Consider the following 7018-nt stretch of genomic DNA (forward strand, 5'->3'; position numbering starts at 1 on the left):
CTGTAAAGTTTGAGTGCCCAAAAGGAAGGGGAATCCAGATGGGTAATATTATCCAGTTTTCCAACGTGAACCTCCACAATACCAACGTTTCTACTGTGAGTACACTGCTTTGAGCAGAACGAGAGAATAAAATTGTTACATACGTAGGCTAGGATACCACACTGAATAATCTATTACCCTACCATGAGTCTAGAGGAGTCAAATGCTCAACTGGTGTAAATGAGTCTACCTCCATTGACGTCACTGGAACCACACCGATTTCAACAAGTGGAAGACCTGATCTTGTGGCATCAACAGGGCATTGCTATTGTTCCTGCTTTTATACAGCACCTTCACACCAGCACTAGCCACTTTCTGGTTTGAATGATTAAAAGTGAGCTAACTATGGTACAAATATAGATGAGCACTTGTAACTGTATTTGCTTTTTTTCCCTGTCTTATTACAAATGCGCTGAGTAGAAAAGGTTGGATGGATATTTTTTTTTTATTTTTTTTTTTTACTGACAATTAGCATGGAGAAAACATCTGTTTTGGGTAACATGAGAGCATTTGTTTCCTTTTGAGCCTCACCTTTGTTTTTATAATTTTCTAGGCTGCTGTCTATAGAGCACTCAAAGGCCAATGAAGACTTTTTTCCCCTCTCTTTAGCTGTAACAGTCTCAAAAAGGCCAGGTTGCAACAGAGATGGGGTGAAACAGGTTTATCGGGTTATACCAGTTTCATGTCAATTTCAGCTAGTATTTGCACAACTGGAATAATTTGACTGAGATTGGCCTTGGTGTTTTGACTGGTATGGGGGAGATGTGGATGGTCTAAAGGGGGAGGGGGAAACAGAGTTTCTGCTAAGCCCCTGGCTTACAGCCTTTTCCATACTGGGATGCTCCATATCCTAGCCAGTACCTTTCCCCCATTTAGCAATATGGGAAGGGCAAGGTAGTTGCAACCCCTGACACCTATTTGCAAGCCCAATTGTGGCTCCTAGGGTCTAAGAAACCAGGCATGGTCAAGATCAACCAGATTTTGTCTAGGGAGAGAAAAATTAAAACCGAAGGGGCCAAAACGCCTTGAAGTTTTCAGTTGGCCACAGTTCACAACAGGTAGCTTTTTCTCTCTTGCTCCATGTCTGTGTGGAACGGATGCAAGCAACGTAGGGAAGAGAGAGATCATGGAAGTCAGAGAGTTGCAAGTGGGCCAAACACTGGAGTGTATTGTCTGCACCGTGTGATCACGGATCACACAGAGCACAATAATTTATTTTGGTTTTCTGGCCTGCTTGACTTTATATGCCCTCCCCTATCACTTTTGTATCTGAGCGTCTCAGAAACACAAACACATGCATTATCTGTTCCTCCTAACTCCACTCCATGAATGATTGCAGGAGTGGAGGAAGGGCAAAGGTTTTTGTAAGCCACCCTTGTGCTTCCCCATATTATGAGCCAATAGATATGACCTTAAAAATAATCATTAGTATTAACTGTTAGTAATTATGAGTTTAGACATATTTTCATTTACTGAAAAGCACTCTTTATTCCATTAGTTTCCCTTTAAATATAAAAGAACTAGTTTTTCCAATCTCTATGTACAGTAGGTTTTGTATCTTGGGTTTTGTACAATGTTTCATCTGTTGATCTATTTTCAGTAGAGTCTGTGGATCTGTTCAACATTTTGCCTGAGAAATATTGCTTTCAATTTTAGGGCAGCCTAATAACAACAAAAAGAGAAGTTCTAGACATAATAATTGTTAAACTAATAAAACTAATAGAAATCTGAGAGGTTTAACTGCAGTCAGAAAAGTTTTATACAATAACTCTGGGATTGTGTGTTAACTTATTTAGAGTCTTAAGAATGTTCAACATGTTATCTTATCACGTATCCAAAGATAGCTCTGTCAGGAGCCCGCAGAGCATTGGCAAATATGCCAGACTTTCAAGAGTGAAGAAAAGAAAATGATTTTAAACCACAAAATGTTAGTATAAGATTTTCTGAAATCTTTTTAATACCGTGTGCAACAAACCCACAATCTATAAACTCAGATCTTGACAAATGCAAGCAATACTCCTATCACGCTCTTCCCTTTTAAATAATGCTGCTGATGTTGGAGTCTCGAGGATGGATTAGAAGCTACTGCAGCTTTGCTGGCAGCATGACATACTAATCTCACCTTTGGTTTTAAGGGCACTTTTTATTTTCTTTCCAGACTGAGGTTCAGCTACCCAGGGTGGCCAATGTTCCTGCTTGCATTTCTACTACTGATGTGTAACATGGTTAGTTCAAATAGACTACAAGTTACTAATAAAAATCTTCAGACTCCAGAGGTGGAGAACAGCCACAGTAACCTGCTGAAGCTCATGTTATCATTGTTATATTATGCAGGAAATAACTGATCATCAAATGTATCTTAGGATCTTGCTATTCTTAATCTTGCAATAATATTAAACAGATAAAATAAACATAATTACAAACATAAAACCTACCCACTTTCTAAACTGTTGTCATATTTGGTATTTACCTTCTGGCTCAAACAGCTGCTCAGGGGGATGTTATACTGCCTGAAATAACTTGTGATAGAATTTTGAACTATTTGATCCACGGATGACTTTGACATGTGGCTCAGTCATCTTGGTAGTTTGTTTGCTTGTTGATCCCCAGAAGAGACTTTTCTTTAGCAGTGGTACTTTTCCAGTGAAACTTTTCAGTCATCAGTCAGTTTTCTTTTTCTTCCTCCCATCTGTTTAAAAAACAAAACAAAACATTCTAGCTTAAGTCTAATCAGAACATCCTGGCAATAGTGTGAACAGAACTCTGATCCTCCTGCTCTAAACTCCCAGGTCCCTTGTGAAGGAGAAACTCCATGAATTCTCAGATGTATAGGACCTATGCCACACATTTAAACAGGTTTTTTTATTCCATCCAGTAGAGGACAGTGGTAGACATGCACACTAGCTGGTACATTACATTTGCAGTAGACATGGCCACTGAGAGCTCACTTTTACTTCCCTTGCCTTTGAAATACTATCTGATACTTTAAAAGTGTCTGCAATCAGGTGACAGATGGGAAAGGATAGATTTATAGCCTCCTGAACCAGACCACACAGTTTCTATATGTGTAACAGTTTCAGGTTCTTCATTTCTTGTTATGACAACAGTGTGGTGTGTTTATTTAGCAGTGTGGTGGTTGAGGCTGTTATTAGTAAAACCAGTTTTTTCAAGTTACTTTTCAGGAGTGTCTATTATTTGTTCTTCGGGGGGTGTTCTTTAGATATATGGTAACCCAAAGGTATGGCAGAAAATCAGAAGGGAACTGGTGGTAAAATATCTGGTGGGTTTTGCTTTGACGACCTCTTAGATAAGTATGGAGGGTCTTAAGAGGAATACATAAAACTGGCAAAAGACCAACCTTTTCTCTGGTGACAGGTTTCAGAGTGGCAACCGTGTTAGTCTGTATCCGCAAAAAGAATGAGGAGGACTTGTGGCACCTTAGAGACTAGCAAATTTATTTGAGCATAAACTTTCGTGGACTAAAACCCACTTCATCGGATGCATGCAGTGGAAAATCAGTAGGAAGATATACATACACATAGAGAACATGAAAAAATGCGTGTTGCCATACATACTATAATGAGAGTGATCAATTAAGGTGAGCTATTATCAGCAGGAGAACCCATGTGATTTATGCCATCATGTGCCAGCAATGTCCCTCTGCCATGTACATTGGCCAAACTGGACAGTCTCCATGTAAAAGAAAAAATGGACACAAATCAGCTTCAGGAATTATAACATTCAAAAACCAGTCAGAGAACACTTCAATCTCCCTGGTCACTTAATTACAGACCTAAAAGTTGCAATATTACAACAAAAAAACTTCAAAAACAGACTCCAATGAGAGACTGCTGAATTGGAATTAATTTGCAAACTGGACACCATTAAATTAGGCTTGAATAAAGACTGGGAGTGGATGGGTCATTACACAAAGTAAAATAATTTCCCCATGCTTATTTCCCCCCTCCACCCCACTGTTACTATCACCTTCTTGTCAACTGTTGGAAATGGGCCATCCTGATTATCACTACAAAGTTTTTTTTCTCCTGCTGATAATAGCTCACCTTAAGTGATCACTCTCGTTATAGTGTGTATGGCAACACCCATTTTTTCAAGTTCTCTCTCTCTCTCTCCGTGTGTGTATCTTCCTACTGTATTTTCCACTGCATGCATCCAATGAAGTGGGTTTTAGCCCACGAAGGCTTATGCTCAAATACATTTATTAGCCTCTAAGGTGCCACAAGTACTCCTTGTTCTTTTGCCTGGTGTTTCACTATATTTGTAGTTAAGAAGGTGCTTTTCTTTCTGAGATCATATTTTCATTGGCTTTGTAACATCTCCAACAAAACTATTTTGAGGGTTGAAATTTCTCATACTTGTTCTCTGTCTAGAAATGAATTTCTTTTGTAAAGTCTGAAGATGATCGCTCTGCTGATCAACTGCTGTAACTGTGGGGCCTGACTCAGCACCTATTAAATGTAATAGAAGCCTTTCCATTAACTGCAATGAACCTTGGACCAGGCCCATAGTAAGCGAGGTTGACAAACCGCAGGCGATAGGACACAGAACAACAGGGCCTGTAATTTGTAATGTAGTGAACTAAAGAAAATGACGCCTGACATAGCCAATATATTTCATAGTCCTGTGAACTCTGCTTTGCTCTACAGTTCTAAGCAGGCTTTATCCTGAAGCAGATATCAGGGCAAACCAGATGTGCTTTATATACTTCCAAATTCCCAATAAGCAACTACTTAAAAGGCATTTATTTCCTCTCTAATTTGTGAGATATGAGAGCAGGAAGCCAATATAACCTATGATGTGATAGTGATATGCTACTGGATGTGCCTGACTTTCAAGCTAATATATTAACATTTGACTTTTCTTAGAGTGAAGACACAGACTAGATGGGATTTTGATTTTATTTGATTTTATTTTGATTTTATTTCAGCTCCTCGTTTGGTAATGGGGTTTGAATCTGTACTCATGGCAAGTATTTTCTTTCAAGTTATTCTCTTCCTTCCTTTTAATGTTTAATTGTAGTGAAATATAGAATGTTTGAAGCTAGTTAAGAATAATAAAAAAGATTCCCCTCCTCTCAGTACTGGGGTATGAAGTTGCTGTGATATTTGCTGTAATTTATTCAGCTGACAAGGAAAAACCAACCCAAACTCAGAAGTCATACACCAAACCAAACAAACAAGTCTAAGGTAATGCATGTTCTTCCCCTCCCCTCCCCTCATCATGTCTTTATTCTCTTCTTGATGCCTCTTTTTAGGAAATCAGCTAAAGCAAAAACTGAATTCTTGCTCTGCACTAATCTGACCTGCTCAGGCTCCCACCACCTGATAAGGGGTGACAGTGAAAGAATTTGTCTGCACACTCATAGAAATCTGTTTGCAATTCCCCGGAAGACAGAACAGAGAAATTAGTCTCAGAGATTTCCATATGGTGCTCTCCTTCTCTTGTTAAAGAGCCCAGGAATGAACCTTTTTTTAAAAAAATCTGAGGTAGCAATTTCCAGGCTACTAATACCCTATTGTCTAGAAGAAAAACTACAAGTCTAGTAGGCAACTAAGCATTGGGTCCAGCTGGGAGGGTCCTGGAGACAAGATAAGTCTTATATTTGCAGATGCCAATTCCATGGTTTCTTTGGAAGAGTGCCTGCCAGCATATCATGGACCTGATTCACTGCTGTCCTGTACCTTGTGTAGTTACTTAAAACAGTGCGAAGTGAGTGTAAAATCTGTACTAGCTTAGCATGGTAGCATTTTGCGCTCACTGTGCACTGACTATGACTATGAAAATATGTAAAAATGACTATGCAGGGGGCAGGGCAACAGTGATTCAAATCAGGCCGTCTGTTCTAAGGGCAGCCAGCTGGTCCTAGCTAATTTGAGAGAGGGAGGGAAGGAAGGGAACGGAAGGGGATGGAGTTCCAACTCAGCACATTGCAAAATGACTTTTTTATTTTCCTTCCTCTTAATGAGAGTTAGGAAGAAAAATTTAAAAGGAAAATGAAAGAATAACTCAGCATTTTTAATGGTTTTTGCTCCAGTGCTGCAAAGCATTGTGGGATCTGGAAGATTATAAAAGCAGCTTAGTCAGTTTGCCTTAGCTGAACCCAGGTTAGGAGTGTTGGTTGAGGGCCTAGCTATTATTCTAATCTTGCAAGGGACTTACGTGTCTTCACATAATAGCCATTGATTTCATAGGCTATTGAAGTTGTCCAGTCCCCAGTAGGATCAGGTCCTTTAAAACCAAGTTATTTTGCATGTATTTTCCAGTATCTTTGGAAATGAATGTTGGAAATGATAGCTGACTGACAGAGATTTTCATGTCAAAACCAAATACCTCGATGCATTTCACAAGCCACTAGAACATTTGAAAAGCAACTCGCTATTTTAGTCTATTACAAAACTCTTGGAAAAGTTTGGAGGTGTTCTGTTTTACATGCTGTGGTGGCAGAATTGTTCGCAGTATTTCACTTATTTAATACCTATCTCTGAGTAACCAGAGCTCAGGGTTTTAAATCAGGAAACATTGTTCCAAACAGGGACAGCTCATCTTGGTCACTTGAGATATCAACTAACCTCCATATATGAGCACCAGCAGAATACCCATCCAGAGAAGTTAAATTCCGTCTCAGTGACTGCCCATGGTTTTCTAATAGAATATATAGCAAAAAGGAAACAAACATTTAGATGAATGTAGATATTCTTTCCCTGGGAGCTGGATGGAGACTAATCATTAAATACATTTTAAGGTGAATGACATTTAATCATGCTTCTAAAAATGTCACATTTGATAGCGAAAGATTATTATGTTCATGATAAAGTTACACTAGCCTCTATAATGCTTCTCTTTCTATGCTGGATTATTCTGAATTTCACTAAGAACAGGAAAAAGGCTCAGCTGGTTTTCTATCTGACTTTGGGGAGCTTTGTATTCACAAGACTTCAGTTAATGGATGCTGGTTTCC

This window comes from Chelonia mydas, chromosome 12 (genome assembly GCF_015237465.2).
Source record: "Chelonia mydas isolate rCheMyd1 chromosome 12, rCheMyd1.pri.v2, whole genome shotgun sequence".
NCBI lineage: Eukaryota > Metazoa > Chordata > Testudines > Cheloniidae > Chelonia > Chelonia mydas.